We start from the raw sequence: 12,425 nt of genomic DNA on the forward strand, positions 1-12,425 counted from the left end.
AAAGTTTCTTCTGGCCCTAATGAACTCACCAACCGGCAAATTGGATATCACATGGCAGGTACTGGCATTCAATAAAGAATTACTGCTCATGGGGTTTTTTTATGTGTCATGGTACTAACAGTTTCTGAGGGAACATCAACTATTAGGCACAAATCCAATAAAGCAATGGCATTACCATCTGTAACAAAAGTGAACTTTAGGTTACAATAACTGATATCAAAATAAGTGACAGAATTCTGCATTTCTATTGCAGAACTAGACCATATATATCTATATATCTACCATAACATTGACACTGTACAAGCGAAATAGAGGTTAGCGAGCGGTGGGGAAAAGCATGCGCCAATTAGGCAACATTATACTTGCAAGTAACAAATTTTCCACATGTTGTTAAAGGGATATTCCCACGAAGACAGGTTTCTTATATGTACTCAGGATAACAAAATAACACATTCTCTAATTCACTGTTATTAACAAACGTGTAGCATTTCACAGATATAAGTCCAACCTGTCTCTATCAGCCCTGGTGTACACAATTTCAGTTGCCCCTGGACACGACCTGTAATTTCTGACATAGGGTCGGGTGTCCACCATCTTGGATTTCTGGGTGAGATTGTGCAGCTGAGATTTCTGTGTCTTTCTGCTCTGAGTCTGTAGCCTTGTCCTCTGCACAGAGTTCAGAGACACTCTCTGATCACTTCCTGCCAGGACAGAGTGGAGCTGCAAACTAAAAAACAACAAGGGGATAAGTGATCCGGGGGAAGGGTGAGGCAGACATATATATGTGAGATGTAGCAGTGCTCATAGTGTAACAGTGTAAAAGTCTGTAATGCTTCTGTGTAATAGGCATCATGCATCTCATGCATCTCTGATCTGTCTCATCTCTCTCTATGTGTCAGTGGGTTAGTACAATGTCAGAAGCCACCTGTACCCTGATAATGTAACCACTAGTCATACCATAGAACTAGATGGATAATAATGGGGCACATTTACTTACCTGGTCCTGTCGCAGTCCAGTGGCGCGTTCTCAGTTGAGGATTCGGGTCTTCCGGCGATTCACTAAGGTAGTGCTCCCGATGTCCACCAGGTGTCGCTGCTGCGCTGAAGTCCACTGGAGTTCACCGGAGTTCACTAACCTATTCCTGGTGCAGGTAAGCGCGTGTCAAGTGAAACATTTTTTTTTAATTCTGCGTTTTTTCCGAATCCGTCAGGTTTTTCCGACGGCCATGCCCCCCATTTCCGTCACGTGAAAGCCGATCGTGTGCGTCAAAATCCCGGGGCAATTCAGGGAAAAACGGCGCAAATCGGAAAAATACGGGAAACCCGACGAAAATGCACGAATCTGATGCTTAGTAAATGACCCCCATCGTGTCTGCTTAAAGAGGCCCTGCCCACACACTGGGATTTGGAATTGAGCTGCCTAGGGAGTGATAGGCGCTAAAACAGCAATAACACTGAATAAAATTGTAAAGTTAGGTGTTAAAGCAAGAAATAAGTCACAGACTAAATTAATTCTTTCAGACTGTTAGAATATTCTGTATATTTGTTTATCTGAGATGAGAGAAATGTTATGGCCTTATCATGAGGTATACATGTATATACTGGTAAGGCAGCTATATCACATGATAACCAGGAGCAATGATATTCTCACTTCACTTTATCCATATACTTCCTTACTGTATTGTAATAACTCAGACGTCATTCTATTGGTGGCAAATTTGTATCAAACCATGCACTAAAATGTCCATTGAGGGACCCAACGTCAGAAACTATGGGGCTTATTTACTAAGGGTCATGGATCGCCCTTTCATCGGACTGTTAACGTTTTTTTGGATTTGTGCAGCTTTGACAGGTATTTAACAGGTGTTTGCGCTGGGATTGTGTCGCACGCGATCGGAGTGTGGTGCGGCTGTGCTGGCTTTCATGCAACAAAATTGGGGGGCGGACCGTCGGACGATCCCTCTGATTCTAACTGAGCGCGGGATTTAAGATTCAAATTCTGTCGCAAGACAATGCACCTACATGCACCCGGAAGAAGAAGGTGAACTCCGTCGGACCTGAATGGGGAAACAACACATGCAGGATCTCGGGCGCACAATCTTAGTGAATCGTGGCACAGTGCATGATCGTCGGACAATGCAATTTCTGTGAAATCCTCAGAGCGGGTAAGTAAATGTGCCCCAATGAGTTGAATATGCCCTACAGCAGTGATGGCGGCCACCAGAGGTGGCACTCGGAGCCCTTTCTGTGGGCACCCAGGCTGTTCTCCAGAACAGAGTTTACCAGACAGGACTCAAATCTTTCTGCAGTCCCAAACACCTTGAGATGCTGCTCCCAATGCTCTTTTAAGATCTCACATCTTTGATAGATTAGAACTGCAGGAAGAGTGAGAAGGTGTGAACAGGGCTGGATTATCTTTGGAGGTTCCCTTGCCCTCCTGCTTTCAACTGTATCGGTGTCCCCAGGGGGTCAATTCAATTGAACAGGGAGCAAAATGTTACTGTTTAAATTGTCATGTTGGCACTTGATAGAAAATAAGTGGGTTTTGGTTGCAGTTTGGGCACCCGGTCTCCAAAAGGTTCCCCATCACTGCCCTACAGTATATGCCCTGACAAAGGGGGCTCAGATAGAGGAAAAGCAAACTTTTTAAAACACATATTCTAAACTGTAAACTCTAAACACATAAAGGCAACCTTATTGCCTGGTTTTCCTGTACCAGTTGAAACTTTTGTGTCTCAACTAAGAGATATAAGTCTCAAAAAAAGTACAAAAACAGACATTGTAGTGATAAATTCCTAAGTGTCAAGCCCCACTCCAATACATCTGTCCATTTTGCTTATACCTGTTGAGAATTACTATAACTCAGTTCTATATATACACTGAAATCACTGAGTTTTGTATCAATTTCACCTTCCATGAACAGTGTCCAACATAATGACCACACAGGCAATTAAGCGAAAATAGATTTCTTTACTTCAAATATTTCAACATATACACTCTTAATTCAAAGTGTTAGTCTGTCCCATAGTGAAAGATACCATAGTGAATAAAACTTTCCAAATTCAGCTTGTAAAAATTGTATTAACTGGGATCCTAGGAGTCTATTCTACGTTCTTAATATCTTATAAACAATGATTTCATCCTTCTGGATACATTCATTATGAAGAGTTTGAACTTAGACTCACATTTAGTTGGATCCCAGGGCAGAGACACTAACTCCTTAGACGCCGAGCAACGGTCTAGTGAGCGCCATGTTTGCTGTGACGTTTCGAGGGACATGCCCCCTTCTTCAGACATGACACGCTCTCCACCGTTCGCGTAAGTTATAGTCACCGAAACGGGAACCTCTTAAACATATACCTTAATATATACAAATAATTAAAAACATTACATCTGTTATATCTTATACACAGCTTAGCTAACCTTCAATATCAACCTTTTAATGTTTCTCTTACAGAAAGATATTAAAGTTACAATCTTCGTTTAACCCTTTCGGGCTCTTTGTCTCCAATCTACAGATCCAATAAACCTCTCTTTGTAAAAGGCAATTCCTTATTTGTTCTCTATCATTTCCAAATACTTCTTCTAAAACCATCCATCTTAACTCTGATACTTGATGTCTACATTCTTTAAAATGTCGCGCAACTGTAGTTTCCCCATATTTTTTCTTTTCTAATGTTCCTCTAGCTGTTTCTATTTCTTGTTTCCCATACATTCTGATAGCTGACCGATGCTCATTTAGTCGAATTTTAATTTGCCTTGAGGTTTGCCCTACGTACATTTTACCACATGGGCATTTTAATACATAGATTACATTTTTACTATTGCATGAATGCCAGCCTTTAATTTCTATGTTTGTGCCATACAAGGGATGTGATAGCTTTTCACCTTTAATGATAGAATTACAGTTTTGGCATGACAGACATGCATGGGTTCCATTTCTTCTGGCATGTAAAAACTGTTGTTTATTCTGTTTATTTTTAATAATGTCTGCACGTATTAGACGGTTAGCAAGTGATTTACCTTTTTTGTAAACAAATCTAGGTTTACACTTAAATAAGTATCCATATTGTGGATCATATTTTAACATACTCCAATGTTTAAGAATGACTTTTTTAATCAAGGAAGAATGATTATCATATGTAGATTTGAATAGATGGCCTCTATCTTTTTTCTGATTAACATTAGTTTGTCTAAGTTTTTTCCAGTCTTCCTGTGCTACTTGTTCTCTTACTTTAATAAGTTCTTTCCTACAGTATGGGAGAAATGGAGGTTCCCCCGTCCTAGACCACTATACCCAATACCACTGAAGTACTCCACATACTATCCTGTATTCTATTGAAGTATCAATTTCACCAACATAAAGGGAGCTATCAAATGCAATAATTGACTGTCGCGTGAATAAAGAAATTGGGGCTTTCTTCCTAGGCCCAAGGGAAGGGCAATTCTTCAGCTATGTTTCCCTAGAGGTTTTCTCCACAGGGTTTTTTCCTATTCCTGAGTGCTGTGGGATGACTCATTGTGAGTCAGAGGTTACCCATATTTAAAGTTTCTGCCTTGACATTAAAATTTCTCAATGATATGTTCATGGCTTTAGTTAAAAAAGAAAATATATAATTTAAAAAGTAATATGTAAATAGAAAAATATAGATATAAAATTAAAACAAAAATATGAAAGAAATATAATGGGAGTGAATTTTAGGCCATAAAGTTTTGCATTTTGTTATGTGTTATTTTGCGGTGGAGGAGTCAGGTGGAAGGTGCAGGCAAGTTATTGGTGGACTAATTTAACTTATAGAGGATGTAAAACCTCATGGTGGTGAACAGGCTGAGTTTTGGAAGTGGCAGCCTCAAGGGTCTGCTAATGGTAAAAGAAGCCAGGGGCGGGCACGGTGGTGAAGCACACAATGGATAATCCTCAATAGGGTCATTGGTACCCTTAAAGTGGACTGGCTCTTCTAGAATGGCAAACCAGAGCATGCCGTCCTCTTTATTGCTGTCGGGCTGGGTGCTGTATGTCAGGCAGTTGTGGATTAAGGTATGGCTGAATTCCACCCATAGCATGTCACCTGACTCCTCCCCTGATTGTTTTATTCCAGTGATTTAAATAAAACTGTGGCCATTTTGAACCACTAAGTTAAGTGGTTGTATATTCTTCCCAGACACCGTCTAAGTTTTTTTTCTCTTGTCTAAGTTGTTTTAAAATAAAGTGGGGGTCCATCCCATATCCACATGTCATGTGTTTCTAATACAGAAGACCTCTCTATATCTTGCAAAGAAAGAGTATTTTGGAATCCGTGACAAAGAAGCCCTATGGGTCCTCCAGCATCTTACAAGTGCAGTTTGAAGGATGTTTGTGCTGTATACAGGAGAACTAATGTGCTCACAGTCAGTAAAAATCAAACTGAATTAAACTGATTTTGACAGATTTTTTCCAAGATTGAAAAATTATATGAATAGAACATGTGATGAGAGATCACCTACTTTCCATTTTATGATCATGGCTTATGGCTATGGATAAACCATGTTAGCCACTTTCATCCAGTATTTAGCATCAATGTTTAAAACCATATGGATCCAATTCATAAAAGAGGTAAAGGTTTTATAACTTTCCTTGCATAATAAAGACATACTTTTATAGAGCTTTATTGCTATCATCACCTTTGTGCAGTTTACTGAGTGTGCTTCATGGCCGGATGGTGAATATATAGTATGACAACACCTGCTAGGCGACAATGTAGCTCTAAGAGCTCAGTTCACAGCAGACAATACATTGTGTGCTCAGTATATTTACCTATATATAATAGGCTATAACTCTCTACACAACCAACACTAACCTGAGGTAGGGAGGCGGTGTAGCTAGGGTCCCTAAAAAGCATAAATATTGTCACGCAATGTCAACGCCAATTACAGACATGTCAATTAGGGACAGTATTTGTAGTGACATACAGTAAATCTTTGTTAGGTAAAAATTAAGGTATATTGGGAGAGATATTTTTTAATCTACGACAGAATTCCGTCACAGTTTGCATTAAAAAACTGTCTGCAGCACATTTATAAAGAGTTTTCTGGTTCTCCTACGAGTAGCTCGTCAAAGGGGTGTGGCCTGTGAAAAGGGATGTGGCCTCACACCCAAAAAAGTTTGTGCGCCAAAAATACTGCTAACCCGACAGAATTTTGTCCTTATTTTCTTGTGTAAAGTAAGCCAACTAGAGATGAGCGAGCACTAAAATGCTCGGGTACTCGTTATTCGAGACAAACTTTTCCCAATGCTCGAGTGCTCGTCTCGAATAACGAGCCCCATTGAAGTCAATGGGAGACTCGAGCATTTTTCAAGGGGACCAAGGCTCTGCACAGGGAAGCTTGGCCAAACACCTGGGAACCTCAGAAAAGGATGGAAACACCACGGAAATGGACAGGAAACAGCAGGGGCAGCATGCATGGATGCCTCTGAGGCTGCTTAAATGCCAAAATTATGGGCAACAGCATGGCCATGACAGAGTGACAGAATGAAGCTAGATAGCATCTAAAACATCCAATAATTGACCCTGACACTATAGGGGACGGCATGCAGAGGCAGCGGCAGCAGCGGCAGGCTAGAGAGTGGCATGGCGACATACCCTAAATGGACTCAGGCTTCAAACCAATGGGTGGCAGAGAGGAACCAAAGGAGGTGAGCAAGAAGCGCTCAAATAATATCGGTACATGATAAAAGTTTGCCAGTATATTTTGTGGATTACACAGCAGGGTGGCGACAAAGTTAACATGGAAGCCATGAAAACAACCCAAAATTCTGCCTGAGACAGCTCGTTTGATAAGGTGACCATAAGGTGACCATGCAGTGAACTAGTAGAAGATTAAAGGTGCTGCAGTTAAAACTATGTTAGTTGGATCTTGGCATGGAGCTGGCGCTCCGCTGCCAGGCGAGCTTTCGCCAATCCAAGCCCCTGTCTCTAGGCTACTCCCCAAACAGCACTTCTAAGAACCTTTTGTATAAGATCAAGTGTAGTAGCGTTCTTATAAGTTTAGGATATGGCGGGTGAGGGGAATTTAAACAGATGCGCAAGAAGCGCTGAAATAATATTGGTAAATGATAAAAGTTTGCCAGTATATTTTGTGGATTACACAGCAGGGTGGCGACAAAGTTAACAAGTTTGATGTGGAAGCCATGAAAACAACCCAAAATTCTGCCTGACACAGCTCGTTTGATAAGGGGACCATGTATGGAGGCAGTGAACTAGTAGTAGAATAAAGGTGCTGCAGTTAAAACTATGTTAGTTGGATCTTGGCATGGAGCTGGCGCTCCGCTGCCAGGCGAGCTTTCGCCAATCCAAGCCCCTGTCTCTAGGCTACTCCCCAAACAGCACTTCTAAGAACCTTTTGTATAAGATCAAGTGTAGTAGCGTTCTTATAAGTTTAGGATATGGCGGGTGAGGGGAATGTAAACAGAAGCGCAAGAAGCGCTGAAATAATATTGGTACATGATAAAAGTTTGCCAGTATATTTTGTGGATTACACAGCAGGGTGGCGACAAAGTTAACATGGAAGCCATGAAAACAATCCAAAATTCTGCCTGACACAGCTTGTTTGATAAGGGGACCATGTATGGAGGCAGTGAACTAGTAGTAGATTAAAGGTGCTGCAGTTAAAACTATGTTAGTTGGATCTTGGCATGGAGCTGGCGCTCCGCTGCCAGGCGAGCTTTCGCCAATCCAAGCCCCTGTCTCTAGGCTACTCCCCAAACAGCACTTCTAAGAACCTTTTGTATAAGATCAAGTGTAGTAGCGTTCTTATAAGTTTAGGATATGGCGGGTGAGGGGAATGTAAACAGAAGCGCAAGAAGCGCTGAAATAATATTGGTAAATGATAAAAGTTTTCCAGTATATTTTGTGGCTTACACAGCAGGGTGGCGACAAAGTTAACAAGTTTGATGTGGAATGCCCTGTAATAGCTCTTGGGGGGTGTGCCTTTTATCACCTAGGCTCAGCAGTTTGAGCACCGCCTGCTGTCGCTTAGCGACGGCACTGCTGCTGTGCCTAGAGCTACCGACTGATGGCGCCATGCCCACGGATGGTAATTCGGAGGAGGAGGAGGTGGAGGAGGGGTGGGAGGAGGAGGAGGTATAGTAGGCCTTTGAGACCTGGACCGAGGTAGGCCCCGCAATCCTCTGCGTCGGCAGTATATGACCAGCCCCAGGGTCAGACTCAGTCCTAGCCTGCACCAAGTTAAGTGTAGTAGCGTTCTTATAAGTTTCGGATATGGTGGGTGAGGGGAATGTAAACAGATGCGCAAGAAGCGCTGAAATAATATCCGTAAATGGTAAAAGTTTGCCAGTATATTTTGTGGATAACACAGCAGGGTGGCGACAAAGTTAACAACTTTGATGTGGAATCCATGAAAACAACCCAAATTTCTGCCTGACACACCTCGTTTGATAAGGGGACGATGTATGGAGGCAGCTATATGGACGACTTTTGGAGGTAGCAATGGAGACAACGTGTGGAGGCTGCTATGGAGACAATTTAATTTGGATAGTGCCTGTATGTGGCAGTCCAAAAAAGTTTTCAAACCAGAGGAGCAGGTAGGTGGCCCTCCAGAAAAATGAAATAGATTGAGTGCCTGTATGTGGCAGTCCAAAAAAGTTTTCAAACCAGAGGAGCAGGTAGGTGGCCCTCCAGAAAAATTGAATAGATTGAGTGCCTGTATGTGGCAGTCCAAAAAAGTTTTCAAACCAGAGGAGCAGGTAGGTGGCCCTCCAGAAAAATGAAATAGATTGAGTGCCTGTATGTGGCAGTCCAAAAAAGTTTTCAAACCAGAGGAGCAGGTAGGTGGCCCTCCAGAAAAATTGAATAGATTGAGTGCCTGTATGTGGCACTCCCAAAAATTGTTTAAAACAGAGGAGCAGGTAGGTGGCCCTCCAGAAAAATTAAATGCATAAAGTACTAGAGCTAGAGCCAGTGGGCCCTGTCAAAAAATAGCCAGTTTCCTCTGCTTTAGTGTACAAAGAGGAGGAGAAGGAGGAAAATGAGGAGGAGGAGGAGTGGATAAATTATTCAGGTTGAGCTTCCTTCACCTGGTGGAGATTGGAAATTATGAGAAATCCAGGCTTTATTCATCTTAATAAGCGTCAGCCTGTCAGCGCTGTCAGTCGACAGGCGTGTACGCTTATCGGTGATGATGCCACCAGCTGCACTGAAAACCCGCTCGGACAACACGCTAGCGGCAGGGCAGGCAAGAACCTCCAAGGCGTACAGCGCCAGTTCGTGCCACATGTTCAGCTTTGAAACCCAGTAGTTGTAGGGAGCTGTGTGATCATTTAGGACGATGGTATGGTCAGCTACGTACTCCCTCACCATCTTTCTGTAAAGATCAGCCCTACTCTGCCGAGACTGGGGACAGGTGACAGTGTCTTGCTGGGGTGACATAAAGCTGGCAAAAGCCTTGTAAAGCGTACCCTTGCCAGTGCTGGACAAGCTGCCTGCTCGCCTACTCTCCCTCGCTACTTGTCCCGCAGAACTACGCACTCTGCCGCTAGCGCTGTCAGAAGGGAAATAGTGTTTCAGCTTGTGCACCAGGGCCTGCTGGTATTCATGCATTCTCACACTCCTTTCCTCTCCAGGGATGAGAGTGGAAAGATTTTGCTTGTACTGTGGGTCCAGGAGAGTGAATACCCAGTAATCGGTGCTGGAATAAATTATTTGAACGCGAGGGTCACGGGATAGGCAGCCTAGCATGAAATCTGCCATTTGCGCCAAAGTACCAACGCGTAAGAATTCACTCCCCTCACTGGCCTGACTGTCCATTTCCTCCTCCTCCAACTCCTCCAACTCCTCTTCTTCTGCCCATACACGCTGAACAGTGAAGGACTCAACAATGGTCCCCTCTTGTGTCTCACCAACATTCTCCTCCTCTTCCTCCTCATCCTCCTCCACCTCCACCTCCTCCGATATGCGCTGAGAAACAGACCTAAGGGTGCTTTGGCTATCAACAAGGGAATCTTCTTCCCCCGTCTCTTGTGACGAGCGCAAAGCTTCCGACTTCATGCTGATCAGAGAGTTTTTCAACAGGCCAAGCAGCGGGATGGTGAGGCTGATGATGGCGGCATCGCCACTGACCATCTGTGTTGACTCCTCGAAGTTACTCAGCACCTGACAGATATCAGACATCCACGTCCACTCCTCATTGTAGACTTGAGGAAGCTGACTGACCTGACTACCAGTTCTGGTGGAAGTTGACATCTGGCAGTCTACAATCGCTCTGTGCTGCTGGTAAACTCTGGATAACATGGTTAATGTTGAATTCCACCTCGTGGGCACGTCGCACAACAGTCGGTGAGTGGGCAGTTGGAGGCGGCGCTGCGCTGCCCTGAGAGTGGCAGCATCTGTGCTGGACTTCCTGAAATGCGCACAGATGCGGCGCACCTTCGTGAGCAAATCAGACAGATTGGGGTATGTCTTGAGGAAACGCTGAACTATCAGATTTAACACATGGGCCAGGCATGGCACATGTGTCAGTCTGCCGAGTTGCAGAGCCGCCACCAGGTTACAGCCCTTGTCACACACAACCATGCCTGGCTTCAGGTTCAGCGGTGCCAGCCACAGATCAGTCTGCGCCGTGATGCCCTGTAATAGTTCTTGGGCGGTGTGCCTTTTATCGCCTAGGCTCAGCAGTTTGAGCACCGCCTGCTGTCGCTTAGCGACGGCACTGCTGCTGTGCCTAGAGCTAGCGACTGATGGCGCCATGCCCACGGATGGTAGTTCGGAGGAGGAGGTGGAGGAGGGGTGGGAGGAGGAGGAGGCATAGTAGGCCTGAAAGACCTGGACCGAGGTAGGCCCCGCAATCCTCGGCGTCGGCAGTATATGACCAGCCGCAGGGTCAGACTCGGTCCCAGCCTCCACCAAGTTAACCCAATGTGCCGTCAGCGATACATAGTGGCCCTGCCTGGCAGCACTCGTCCACGTGTCCGTGGTCAGGTGGACCTTGTCAGAAACGGCGTTGGTCAGGGCACGGATGATGTTGTCTGACACATGCTGGTGCAGGGCTGGGACGGCACATCGGGAAAAGTAGTGGCGGCTGGGGACCGAATACCGAGGGGCGGCCGCCGCCATGAGGTTGCGAAAGGCCTCGGTCTCTACTAGCCTATAGGGCAGCATCTCCAGGCTAAGCAATCTGGAGATGTGGACATTAAGGGCTTGGGCGTGCGGGTGGGTTGCACTATATTTCCGTTTCCGCTCCAGCGTCTGGGGTATGGAGAGCTGAACGCTGGTGGATGCTGTGGAGGATCGTGGAGGCGACGATGGGGTTTTTGTGCCAGGGTCCTGGGCAGGGGGCTGACTATCAGCTGACACAGGGGAAGGAGCAGTGGTGTGCACGGCCGGAGATGAACGGGCTTGGTGCCACTGAGTGGGGTGTTTAGCATTCATATGCCTGCGCATACTGGTGGTAGTTAAGCTAGTAGTGGTGGAACCCCTGCTGATCCTGGTTTGGCAAAGGTTGCACACCACAGTCCGTCGGTCATCCGGTGTTTCCTTAAAGAACCTCCAGACTTCTGAAAATTTTGCCCTCGCCGCGGGAGCCCTCGCCACGGGAGCTTCACTACGTGACACATTTGGCGCTGATGCACCTGCTCTGGCCCTGCCTCTCCGTCTGGCCCCACCACTGCCTCTTCCAACCTGGTCTGGTCGAGGACTCTCCTCCGTCTCAGAAGCACTGTGTTCACCCGGCCTCTCAACCCAGCTTGGGTCTGTCACCTCATCATCCTCCGATCCCTCAGTCTGCTCCCCCCTCGGACTTCCTGCCCTGACAACAACTTCACCACTGTCTGACAACCGTGTCTCCTCATCGTCGGACACCTCTTTACACACTTCTTCCACTATGTCAAGAAGGTCATCATCACCCACAGACTGCGACTGGTGGAAAACCTGGGCATCGGAAAATTGCTCAGCAGCAACCGGACAAGTGGTTTGTGACTGTGGGAAGGGTCCAGAAAACAGTTCCTCAGAGTATGCCGGTTCAAATGCCAAATTTTCCTGGGAGGGGGCAGACTGGGGGGGAGGAGGCTGAGGTGCAGGAGCTGGAGGAGTGCCGATTTCGGTGACATGGGTGGACTGCGTGGAAGACTGACTGGTGGACAAATTGCTCGAAGCATTGTCGGCAATCCACGACATCACCTGTTCGCACTGTTCTGGCCTCAACAGTGCTCTACCACGAGTCCCAGTAACTTCAGACATGAACCTAGGGAGTGTAGCTCTGCGGCGTTCCCCTGCTCCCTCATCAGCAGGTGGTGTCTCACCCCGCCCAGGACCACGGCCTCTGACCCCTGCAGTAGTTGGACGCCCACGTCCCCGCCCTCGTCCTCTACCCCTAGCCCTCGGGTTAAACATTTTGAAAATGAAAGTTATAACTTTAATTTTTTTTTAACTTTT

The sequence above is a fragment of the Engystomops pustulosus genome, chromosome 8 (assembly GCF_040894005.1).
Source record: "Engystomops pustulosus chromosome 8, aEngPut4.maternal, whole genome shotgun sequence".
Lineage (NCBI taxonomy): Eukaryota > Metazoa > Chordata > Amphibia > Anura > Leptodactylidae > Engystomops > Engystomops pustulosus.